The sequence below is a fragment of the Anser cygnoides genome, chromosome 2, assembly GCF_040182565.1.
Source record: "Anser cygnoides isolate HZ-2024a breed goose chromosome 2, Taihu_goose_T2T_genome, whole genome shotgun sequence".
Taxonomy (NCBI): Eukaryota; Metazoa; Chordata; class Aves; order Anseriformes; family Anatidae; genus Anser; species Anser cygnoides.
The window spans coordinates 17,159,119-17,171,893 of record NC_089874.1 but is presented as its reverse complement, the minus strand read 5'-3'; the positions used below and the strand labels follow the sequence as shown (position 1 = coordinate 17,171,893).

At 44.4% G+C, this 12,775-nt stretch overlaps 1 long non-coding RNA gene across 1 annotated transcript; it reads left to right on the top strand.

Moving 5' to 3' along the window:
- Nucleotides 1-8,240: 8,240 nt before the first annotated feature.
- LOC125184393 (uncharacterized) lies at nt 8,241-12,244 on the top strand. Its single transcript, XR_007168334.2, has 3 exons — nt 8,241-8,508; nt 9,468-9,522; nt 10,503-12,244. It is a non-coding gene; the product is annotated as an uncharacterized lncRNA (long non-coding RNA).
- The last annotated feature ends 531 nt before the right edge of the window (nt 12,245-12,775 follow it).

Genomic DNA, 12,775 nt, shown 5'->3' with positions numbered 1-12,775 from the left:
ATAGATTATGCGCTATAACATCCTCTGCCAATGAACTTCGCAGGCTAATTTTCTATTACTTGAAAATTCCTTTGAGTCAGTGTTTTTTTTTTTAATAACCCTCTGTTTTAAGTGACTTTTCTTATATGCTTAGCTGCTGCCTATAGGTCTTTGATCATTCACCATTTTACAGAAAAGTCTCTTCCAGCCTAAAACGTTTGAGTCATTTTTTTCACAATGAACATACCTCTGATCATTCTGAGCCCCTGTGTAGCCTTAGTCGATCTGCTGCATGTTTTCAACACAGTTCACACTACAGGATTTCATCATGCGTGAGTGGTCACAGATAATTTGGAAGGGATGAGGATTAATTTGCTAATCAACTGTTTAAGATGCATGCACATACATCACACAGACACGCTCTTCAGGTGATGTCCTCTGAACTAATGCAGCAAGGACTACTCTGTCAGCCTCAGATGACATACAGAAAGCTTGTTGGCTCCTGGCTCTGCTCACCACGCAATAGCTTGTTTTCCCCCTTCCAAAACCTGGAGCTGTTGTTAGCTGAACAGCGACAGCTTGCCAAACTCATCAGGCAATTTGGGGAAGAGGATTGCAGGCGCTGCTTTAAAATAGATGCCAACCAAATGGCAGGGACCGAGTTAATGCCCTTCAAAACAGCTTCACAAACACACAAATGCAATTTGGGCTTTTCTGCGTGGTCTCAAGTGACACACAGAAAGCAGCCGTCCATATAGTGCTTGGCAGGGCTGGGGGGAAGCGGGATTTTGCTTTTTCCTAACACATCTTTCTGAAGCTGGACAACAAAGGAATGGGCAGGTGCACTGAGAACTGATTACCAGCTTATCATTTATTATCTGTCCCCAAAATGATGCTATCCTTTCCGATGTAATTGACATTTTTAACTGGAAGGGGCTTTCTTTATTGGCTCATGTTACACCTGCAAGTCATATTGAGTGAATTTCCTCTGGGGCAAGGCTTGTTTTCTTCCTAGGCAGATGTTCAGAAAGCATTTACTGGAGTTGGGGGATGTGTTTCGTACGTTAATTACTTGATATGGCTGGTCAAGGAATAGTGTTGAAGATGTGATAAAAAGAGCAGTTGTTGAATATGTTGCGTTTGGTTTTCCTCTTAGGTATTCGCTAAGCAACTATTTAATATAATAAAGAGGAGGTGTTAAGAGTTAGTTCAAGAGTTTGACTGTACAGCTGCAAGCAGTGCTGCTGGGACAGTGCTTAACCATCTGGTGGTGTGCTCAAGGGGCCCTGGTAGTGAAGCCCGCCCTTCTGTGAAACCGCAACTGGTCCCAGGGACTACCATGTTGTTGCTTTGTAACACCACTATTTATTTATTGTTTTTGCTACTCTACAGGCCTTCCGATGTCTTTGAAGATCTGTTTATCTTCCTCACTGGCCTGGATATTAAGATGACATGGTGAGATGTTAGCTTCCGCTGCTTAGATGGATGTTCTTTTACAGCAATGTAGTCTCCTTTAGGACTTGTTTTATTAACTGTATTTCCTTTGGTAGGAGGGCCTTTTCTTTTGGTGGACGTCAATGTTGTCTTCACTATTGCAGTTAAAAACACATCCAGAAGTAGTATGTTTTATTTGCTTGGCCTTCAAATTGAGGCCAAAGAATTAAAAGCATTTTGCCTTTTTTTTTTTTTTTGGGAAGGAGATGTTATACCTGCAGCCTCCAAAGACAGTTGAGAACAAAGTGGGTATTTATGTCATGTTTACTAAGTCCGTGGATCAAAGAAGACTGTATCTTACAGTCTCCCCTTTCGTTGCAGTCTCACCTTGCTGGTGATGCTCTGCTGAGTCCTTTGCTGCTATGAGGTCGGCCACGGTGGTCAATGTTGCGTATTCTGCTGAATGAAAGGAGTGGTGTGCCCTGAGTGTCCTAATGTCACTGTGCTTTGGGGATATTTACACGTCATCTGTACATAAGGGGCATTCACTTCAACCCTAAATTAATATTTGGTACTGAATATGTGGCAAAATTTCCAGTCCATTATTAGAGCTAGGAGCTGGAAATTTTTGTGAATATTTCATCCCTGTTGCTGTTTCTGAACCAATAATCTGTCCTCACCAACGCACTCTCTCCTGTACAAGCATAAGATAATCAGGTAATTCTGGGTGTTATAAAAATAGTGCCTTGACTTTTGAAAGTTACGGAGGAATATTCTGGGCCAAGGTGCCATCTCATTGATCCTAGCACTGCCCTTCAGCTGATAATTACTTAGGAATGATATGTCGTGTGACATGTTTTTACGAATTGGAGCTTTTGATCTAGGAGGAATTTGTTTCTTTTGCCCAGTTCAACTTTTTTGGCAGTTGTTTGCTTTTGCAGTTGAAATAGTCAGGCAAAAAGCTTTCATTTCCAACCAAGATCCACATGCGTGTCGACTTACTTCGCAGAGAAAATTTTCAGCTTTGATAGTTTTGAATTCCTGCTACACATCACTCTTGTAAGGTATCTTTTAAGTTCTTGCATCTCTTTGGTCTCTTACAACAGGCTTTTAGAAAGATTGCATCTTTCACAGCTGTAGGCACCTAGCCCTGCTCTTCTAACCTTCCTGAATTCCTGTGTTGCTTTACTAATTCGGCAGGGATGGTTCCTGGAAGATGCTCCTTGCTACCTTTTTCTCTGTTTCTCAGCTGTGGCTTTTTGGTTGACAATCCCGTGTGGGAGAAAGGACTGACTTAGATTTCCTACCTATCTGTTCTAGCGCTTCCTAGAGAATGAGCTGCTGGGTCTTGTCTCCCAGGGGAACATCCCAGCAGGTCTTGTCATCTCATTGCAGGCAGGCCCTGCCTGGCTCCCCTAGGGCGCAGGGCAGCAGGTACTATATGGCTCCTTATATCTGCGTAACCGGTTTGCAAACGCGGCTTGAACAACCTTATCTTTCCAGATGGTTATTCAATACGTGTGACAGTATTTTGTCACCTGCTGTTAGTCACATGTACCAGAGAGCACTTTCAGAGGGACACAGTTTACTTCTGTGTGCAGCACTGTGCTGAAATCTCAGGATTTGGACTGAGTGGTCAGAATGGTCCGTGATGTTCATTTTCCATTTTTACTGTATATTACAAGTTCAATTAATTACAGGTAATACTGTCACCACCATCTGTAGAAGTAGCTAGAATGGTGCAAAGTCTCTTATGTTTAATTCTCCTCCCCTTTTCCTACTAAATTTTAAAAGTTGACATGTAGCTGTCTGTCAGCGTGTTGCCTTTCAGACCTCCTAACAGCTTCCTTCTGCCTGCCCTGGCAGATCTGTTGTCCAGATCTTACACGGTTCTTTGTCCAAAAATCAATGATTGGATCTTTTTTTTCAGTGTAATTGGGATGCTGTCAGAGTTTGCTTGGGGTTCCTGTTCTGCTAGATGCGTCCTCATTAACAGCAGAGAGCTTGTGCACTGGGAAGAGTTATTTGGCAAAGGGACTGAAGCCTGTGGCAGACGGTGCTGCAGAAGGTGACCATGCTGTCAGTAATTCTGGACTGCGTGGTGGTGCCAAGGGGTTGACGTCCCCCACTTTGATCCAGGTTCACAGAGCTGCTGCTATGCATGCTCGGAATAAAGGCTTTTTCTCTCTTCCACGTTTTGAAGGGTTTAATTGAAAAGTTTAATTATTTTTCTGCCTGTCAGGATTTAATTCCTTAGCATTCTCTTCTTTTTTAAAATGGGAAAGCTGTTAAACCACTGGCACTGTGTCCCTGTCTTCACTTGCTGAACAGAACTGCCTTTCTGCTTGCAGTAGCATTGCCAGTAGAAACATGGCTAGGTGAACCTCGTGATACTATTCTTTCTTCTAGAATAAAAATCCTCAAAGTTCACTTTGACCTAGGGTGTTTTCCAAATTTCACTTAATTATAAAAAAAAAATTGTAATAATTTTATTCTATATTTTAATGTCACATCCCTTGGCATCTCTTCGCCAGAGCAATTAGAGATGTAGGCTGTGTAGGTGAGTGTGGAGTCTGTATGTAACTGCAATAGGACATAAGTACTCCTGTTTTTCTTCATGGGTGGTTTCATCAAAAAGAATTGCCTGTTGAGGTGAGGTTTCACACAACAGGAGAGCTTACCTAACATCCTGTTCCCTGCAATGAGAGCAGACTCTTCCTTATCGCTTCCCTCCTCCCCATGATTTGCTCCTGTTGCGTCCCTGTTGCCAGCTCTGAAGCTGATCAGGGAACAAACCCCAGCAGACACCTGTGGTACGTGTATCTGCTGATTTCACAGGCTGGAAAGGCTCACCAAGGGCTGAGCAAGGGCCCTTGCCCTTCCACTGTTGAAGGAGAGGTCAGAATAACCCTTTGGGCGGCAGTAAGCTCAAATGGTAAAGTCTAGCATCTCTTAAAACTCGGAGGTATGTGTGGAAAGAGGGGAGCTTGAGGCATGAAGATGGCTATATAGTTTTCTGAGGTTTGAATGCAGGTATGCATTCACCTGAAAACGTCACTGAAAATATCACATCCGTGTGTGCAAGCAGAAAAAAGTCCTGACCCAGCAGCCAAACTGCTGCATTAACTGTACAATGAATTTTCAAGTAAGCACAAGTAAAGGCGGAATTATCAACCGTGCTCTCAATAACATGTTTAAAACAAAGCACCCATCCCAGGGCAAACAGTGCATCTTGGCAGGTTTGGAATGTGAATGGAAGAGTGTCTATAAGATATGAAATTGTTGCTCCCTGTTAGACTGACACAGAGCTGCTGATCATGCCTTGATGGTTTCTTTAGATACCGTCTCTCAACAACAAGAAAAATCATCTCCACTATCCATGTCTGCCACCTGAGGAGTCTGGAGCATTTCCCGAACACCTGAGCTGCTCTGGGAAGGTGTTTGCAAGCCCCGTGAGCACGCACATGTCCCACTGCTGGTCCAGGGGTGGGCTGCCAGGCCGGGGGGCTCCCACAGCTCCCACGCCAGCTCAGGCTGTTTCATCCTCTACTGCTCAGTTACAGGATCCATGACCAATATAAAATTAAGTAGAGTTAATGTGTTAGGTGTAGATTTCTGACTACGCCTTTCTGTTTTTTTATCTGAAATGGCAGCAATTTTTCCAAGACACTTAGGCTTACAAGTATAATTCGGAGAACAGGAGACAACTGGTAGCTGGTTCACAGGGCTTGCTATGATGTGCTTTTGCAGATGCACATGGCTGATCTTCATGGCGCTGGTAAAGCATAGCTGTGATCTGACAAAACAAGTGGATAATAGGATGATGAACATCATCCCTGGGTAGTAGTTAATAAAGGACTTCACTTTGTGCATGCTATATATAAATTACTCGCTATTTTGTAGTCTGAAAAGAGTTTTCCATTATCGAGCACTGATGCAAATATCTGTCACTATTTTTAGGTAAGCTACTCACAAGAATAGCGCGGGCTTACATTCAATACTCTCAGCCATGGGCGCTAGATTTTGGATGATCTGGTGTGAAAGCATCAAGATGTAGAGAGACTTAAACCTTAAAACTTCAAGACTGCACAGTTAAATCTAGATGGGGACCACCTAAAAGAAACCTGCCATGAACGTTTTATCAAAGAGGCATTTACGGTATTCTGTATTTTTAATGGCACTTTACTCTTTCATGTTGTTGAACTTGGGTGAGATTTTGATTATTAGAGGAGTTCTCATGAGGGAAATGTAATTATATGCATTTTTCATCGATGGCTTCCCTAGTTGACAAGTAGAAATGTTAATATAATATCATATCTTCAGCCTCTTCATAATAAGGGTTATGGGATTTTCTCTTTGGAGCAGGAGGGATTCACTCACTAACACAGATTTATTCAAGAGAGAGTTTCTATCAGTGAATCTAATGTAGTTGTAAATTATTTTTGTTATGCCTCAATCGTTTGTATGCAGTAAGCAAAGCATACATACACGAGAAAAGTCTTAATACTGTGATCCTAAAAACCTTAAATTCAGAAAAAGCCATGAGAATCTATAACTTTCCTGAGGGGAGGAAAAAGTCTAAAAATGAAATCAGAGTTGCTTGTTTGTTTTGTTGCACGCTCAAATTGTGCACAGGCTTGACATTTTCAGTGAAGGTGGATTAAATTTCAAGACAACACCATATTTTCTGTGTGCTTTTCCATTTTGTGGAATTTCCTGGAATGAGTGACAGGACACTTCTGAATAATGGGGAAAAAAAAAAAACTGAATCCACCTTGCAGTATTAATCTAAAACTCAGATTATGAGTGCATTTGAATCAGTGCAGAAGTCTGCAGTGGCTTCACAGAGTCTTCCCTGAACTGAGAAAACATCTCCATCTCTGGTTAGGAACTGTGTGCCTTTTCAGATGGGTAGTAGTCAGCACCAGCAGTGTCTCAGTGATATTTCAGACGTGCAATTTCTCTTTTTCCAGATAGGCTTTTATCACCCATTGGAGTGGGTGATATCTATCTTCGTGTATAAGTTGTTGGCTCTTGTGGTCTCACGACTAATTTTGCTTCTCTGCCTACTGCCATTTACCTGCTTTGATCAGGAGCTTGGTAAAAAACAAGCTCCTCCTGCTGTTTTTGATGCAATTCCATTATTCTACTCTATGGTGAAGTCTCCTGTTGAATGCTCAGTGGACAGCATATATGTTCGTCTTTAGGAAAAACTTCTCTCGTTAATGACTGACAGCCCTTAAACCATGACCTCACATGGGAAGAAAGCAGTTCTCAGTGCTCTGCATCTGAAACATTTTGAGCAGCCCTAGAAATACTCCTTAGGTAAAAACCAGCCTTGATCTCTGGGCTTGCATGTGCTAGAAACCACCATCTAAGTTCTCTTGTTAGCGTTCATAAAGACACATAATCCACAAAGTGATTATATGAAGGTGCTTTTATTAGGCGCCGGACGTTAGGGGCATGCCTGCCCAAATCTAACTTCGTCCGATTTGTTCACTCAGTTCTCTTTTATCTCCTAAAATATCACATATGCATTAGGTTTCACAACACATCTATGCATATTCATTTCCTAGCTCTGCCTAGCCCTGCTTCGTATGCTAATTATCTTATCAGTCCTTCTGCGCTTGCGTATCACTCTCTGGTGGTCGTCTGGGTGGTCGTTGGGATGAAGTAAGATGTCTTCATCAGAGTTGAACTTTTTAACCTTTTCTTCTTATGCATGCTCTCTGAGCCCTTGGTCTCAGTCCAAACCACAAGGTTGGTTTGATCCAGTTGTCGGGGTCCAAGAGGCCCCAGTTATCTAGATGTCTTGCAAATTTGGCATTCTTTTAGTCCTCCTTACTCCTCATCATGAATCGGTGCATTCTCTCATGCTGTCCTTGCACATATCTTTTATATCTTCCAAGCGCAGCCCCGGAACAGTACATTGCAAATGTAACACATACTAAGCAATATTGTATATTTCGTCTTCTATTACCAACACTCTCACCCATCATCTATTCTGGTTTTGCCACTGGACACGTGTGTAAGAAAACAGAATAACCCTCCTGAGTTGCATGTGCTCATCGATTAGGCACCACCACCACCGCACGACCGTCCTACCATGTGGCACGGCCATGGCGGTGGCTGCCGGGTGTCAGGCCTCTGTGGGGAGCTGTTGGTGCTTCCGCAGCCGAGCCGAGCCCTGGCAGGGGGCCCATGCCCTGTCCCTCGTGTCCTCGTGGCCCCCATCAGCCTGCTCTGCGCCTGCAGCCCCCCCTTTCCCTTCACCCCCTGCTGGAGGACAGGCCGTGGCAGGAAGGATCGGGATGTGCGAGGTCAGGGCCTGGGCCTGCTGCTCTGCTTACCCATGGGTGGAGCTCGTCGGGGCCAAGTTTCCTTCCTTCTAGCATTTTCCTCCAAAGCAGCAGCAGAAGGCCTTGTTCCGCCACAGAGCCGACAGTGCCACCCTGTGCCTTCGTTCTGAGGCCATCTGAACTTCTAGAACTCTTCACCAGGAGCAAACCCCACCAGCTCCCTCTGGCAAAGCGCCATCTTCCTCCAGCGCTCATAACTCAGGAACATAACTCCTCCGGTTTCTCATAACCAAAGCCCAAGGGAGTCCAGGCTTTTTCCTGATTAAAGCTCAAGTGAAGAGTTAAGGCTGGGTGAAAGACTGAACACACTCTGTTTTTTGTTTTGTTTTTTTTAATGCTACTTATGCTTCTGACTGTTGTCATCTGAGCTACCACAGTACGCTTTCTGCAAAAGATCTTCTGGGGAATGTAGATTTTTAAAGGGTGCTTCTTCAAAAATTAATAATAATAATAAAAAAATCAGCAGTACTTCATGCACGTGAGTGTTGCGGGTATGTCTAGGCCTTAGGTGCCGTGTGTGTGGGCCGCAGCACCTGGCAGGAAGGTGCCTGCCGCTGCTGCCTCATGTTTCCTCCTCACGGTGCTCATCTCAGTCTGTCCCTCAAGACCCTGGCCTCAATGCTGTGAAATATCGCCAAGCAAAAGCCTGCCAGGAGGGAACGGGGCTTTGGATCCTTCTGAATCGTCTTGGGAAAGGTGCTGAGTCTTGAAGCCTGCCCTTGAACTGGTTTTGCAGGTTTGTGCACTGCTTCTGTTTTCCTTTGATTTCCTCCTTTCTCAGTTGAAATGAACAGAATTTTAATGTGAAATATAATAGAAATATAATAACACAGCTTTTTCTAAAACAATTAAAGGAGCCAGCCACGTAGGCTTTGTTCTTGCTGCCGTTAATGGCCAGGAGCAGATCGCAGCATTTTGCCATGACCGGCGACTTCAGCGGGCGGCTCTGGTGATGTTGCCCGGCCCTCAGTCTAGATGCTTTTTCTTTCAAGAATTTGACGTGTTTGGGGACACACTAGGGAAATTACTGGGGAAAGCATTGTTTTCATTCCAGTTGTTTTTGCTCGAAGTGTTGACACATTCTGTCTCTCCAAATCTTGGTGATTAAACGAGGAGGGTTTTGACCCTGGAGATGACAAATAAATTCGCTTGGTTTGCCAAACTAGCAATGGAGTGTCTTGTGACGAGAGGGTGCTGATGAACTTTTTCAGCTCCCCCTGCTCCTGTCCTCTCTCTCCCCATGCTTGTCCTGCTCCCTGCTTTGCTCCATGGCAGAGCTGCTTTGTTCCCTTGGTTTGTGTCCTTTTGTGTCAGCTTACCGGCAGCTGCATAAGCACAGTACTTGGGTTTGCACACCCAGCCCCACACCCCAGTGGGTTTACAGAGAGATTTTTAAGACATCTACGTGGAGAGAGGGTTTGAACTCACTGCTCTTTCCCCTCTGGGTTGTCAAAAGCCTCCAGCAGCAAGCCCAGCCCCTCCTTTGTCTGGCTGCACTCTGGTGGTGGGAGCAAGGCAGAGAAACCCCACAAGGTGTAGTGCTTGCCCTTCCAAAACCCCAGCGGGTGAGGTAAAAGGACGGGACTCGGTCAACGGGAAGAAATGCAGCTTGCCTTCCAGCTGACCTTCGGGCTTTTACAAGCTTAGAGAGAGAGAGTTACAGAATTGTTAACAGCTATTTTATTACACTTACAGATCGTGTGAGCTGCATTTTATTGGAACGCGGGCTTGGCAGTTTCTGCATCTGGCTGTGAGTGAAGCTGGAGGCTGCGGCTCTGCAGGCGTTAACCCCCTGGTGCCAGGGCTTCCTGCTGTGCTAAGCGAAGCCAAATGCTCTGCACAGCTGCAACCTGTTTCGTTAGAGAGGTGCCATGCTGGAGGATGGTGATGCGAGGATGGTAGCTTCTCTTAAGAGAGAGCACACTGTGGGGCTGGGGGGGATCTGGGTACAGAGCGATCCTTCTGGATCAGAGCACCATATACTAATGCCATTGCTCAGCTTTGGGAAACGCGCTGCTGCTCAGGACCTTGCGGGGTCCAGCTCCAAAGCTGCTTTCTCCCAAACGTTTTCCAAACAAGAGCTCTACTCAGAGCAGCACTGCCGTAGAAAGAAAACTTCTCCTTTACTTTTCTTCTGCAGGCATCATTTTGCAATCTATTTCTTTCCTTCATTTATTTAATTATTTTTTAAATTGATGCTTGCAGTGATAATTCACACAATAATACCTTAAACAGCAGTAGAACGCCCTTGCCAAAGGCATTCTGTGGAGTAAGCGTCTGAAGTCTTGGTGGCAGAGCACGGAGGTGCTCAGCTCCTGCCAGGGTGAGGCCCTGGGTCCTGCTCCCACCTGCTGGAGGCACTCCTGTAGTGCAAAGGTACCGAGAAATGGGACGTGCCGGCTGTGTGGCTCCAGTAAAATGTTCTCACAAGTTGCTACAGTTCAAGCAGGAGAGCAATACAGTGAGGATTCCTCATTTTTTGAAGAAAAGCTAATATATGCTTTTGAAAGTTTGTAGGTTTTTGTTTGTTTGTTTGTTTTGTTTTGCTTTAATAGCCACACTGGGTAGAATGTAGGATCGTCCCCTTAGGCCTTGCCACATAGCTCTGTTTTCTTGGGAGTTTCTTCTTGTTTGGTGCTGCTTGTTGCTCCCTGGCATCAGTTGTACAACGTATTTCTGTCTAAACATCCCTAGCTTCTCATCACGCGTCATAATATCGTTTTATTTCAGGCCTTGGCAATTTGGGAGGCAGAAAATTTGGATGAGAGGATGGGAATGCTGAGGCTGCCTGTTCCCTTCACTCTGCTCTCTGGCCTGGTTTTGCATCCATCTGTCTTCACAAAGGAAGAGGCCCTGGCAGCTCCCAGAAGAGGCGGGATGTTGTAGACTGTTTTGCTAGTCCCCATGTATATTGGAAGAAAACCAAAATGCATTGACCAGCCCAGCTTGGCAGCACAGCCGGAATGTTGCAATGAGATGATTAAGAAGTTTGATTGATTGATTTCAGTACAAGAACCAAGACTTGGCTCCTGTATGTTTGACTTCCCAAATCTGCTTGGACACAAGCTGGTCTCCGTCAAAATATTTCCTCTGTACCACAAGCCCATGCCTAGCATTAAGAAAACATTTTTGTGGGAGAGCCATGAGTGGGATCTATCTGTTACCTGTTCATTTATGGGTCAAATGCAGTCATACTATAGCAGTTGGAAAGGGCACAAGGGTCTTCTATGGCTTTGGGCTATGCCAACAGCTGGTCGATGCTCAGGTTGAGTAAAACCGCACCCAAATTTCTGAGGAATCATGGAAATGGATCTCATAATTTTAGCTGAGAATAGGAGAAAGTTGTTTCTGGGATCTGGGGAGTTTCAGACAGTAGGAAATGGCCTTCACTCTGCACAGCCCAGTATGGTATAAAACAAGTCGCACACACACCAACAGATGCACTGCAAAAGGAAGGAAGAAGCTGCTGTGGTAAGTAGGTATCTTAGCTTGATTATTCCATTTGAGCCTGTCCCTGCAGCAGCATAACATATGAGATGAATTAACTTTTCTGAAATTCCCTCTCTCATTTGCTCTTCTAAGGGAACATCAGAAGCATGCATTGAGTCATGAATTTTGGGGTAGATTTTCTAATTTAAGCATGCTGACCCCTCATACCCATTTGACTTTACCTAAGTTACCCCTAGGTGACATCTCTGCAAGCTCCCTTTGCTTTTCTGTCCCCTTCCCCCCAGCAGTCTGCCTCAACCCACAGACAGAGCTCAACGTGTCCCAGGTCCTGCAGCAGAGGTGACTGACCAGCACCACTGGGAACCATGGAGGAGTGCAGATGCCCATTACTTTGAGACTTGATGATCTTAGAGGTCTTTTCCAACCTAAATGATTCTGTGATTACAAAGTACTTTCAGTGGTATGTTCAAGCCAAAAAAAAACAATAATACTGATTCTGGTGATGTAGAAAAAAAAGTGGAGACTTGACAGAGCCTCCTTACTTAAATATGTACAATCATTTATTTCAATGTTGAGGTGACATTGAGATAAAAAAAAGGAATAAATGACTTTTTTTTTTTTTTCTTTTCAATAATTTTAAAGCATCAGCTTTACATTCCCAACACTGATTGGGAATGACCCTTTTTGGTAAGCTTGACACTTGGCCACCTCTCTACCGTTGGACAGGTTTTAAGGTATAACCTTAATCTTAACCCAGTCCTCCTGGAACTGGAAAAATCTGGTGGCCTCAAGTAGAGCAAAACAGGAACTGTCTGAAGAACTGACTGAAAAGAAAAAGGGGAGCATAACTACTATTTCTTTTGTGATGTCTGACCCAGGAAGAACCAACCGCATTGTCTCTTCAGGGATATTGAAGATAGACAATATGTGTTCAACTGAATAGCTGAAGCAGAGTAACTTGTTGACTCAGACAAAGCCTTTTACCAGCTTCTTTTTGAATGTTAGTGTTTTTATTGTCTAATATATATACTAAAAAACTGATGGTATGCTTGCCAAGAATCTATCTATAGAATTGGTGTAGTTAGTCCAATTTCTGTTGTGAGACAAGCTGCTCTGGCAGCTAGAAACTATACACTTGCTCAGAAACAGACGGAGGGTTGCAGCTCTGTTGCTCCTCCTCTTCACCTGCTTTGAGACTTTCTTATTTAGTCTTTCCAGACTCTGAGAAAACTGGTCTGACTGACCTGAGTTTTTAAGGAATCCTAGCACAGCCACATAATCCTTCCAGCCAGAGCCATCTGCTGCTGTTTCTCTAAACATGTCAGTTTAATTAGAGGTAGCATCTCTGCCCTCTTTCTGCAATTTAATAAGAGAGCAGGGTGCTGGGGGAGGGTGTGTGAACCCTCATCACCAGCAACTGTGAGTGAATAGGGGGCAATGAAGGGGAGTTTCACAGGGATAAAGCCTGGGGAGCTGGCTGGATCACAGTCTGCAAGGCAGAAATGGTGAAACACAATGCTGCAAGAAGTGAGACCTTCCTTGACCTGCAGCCA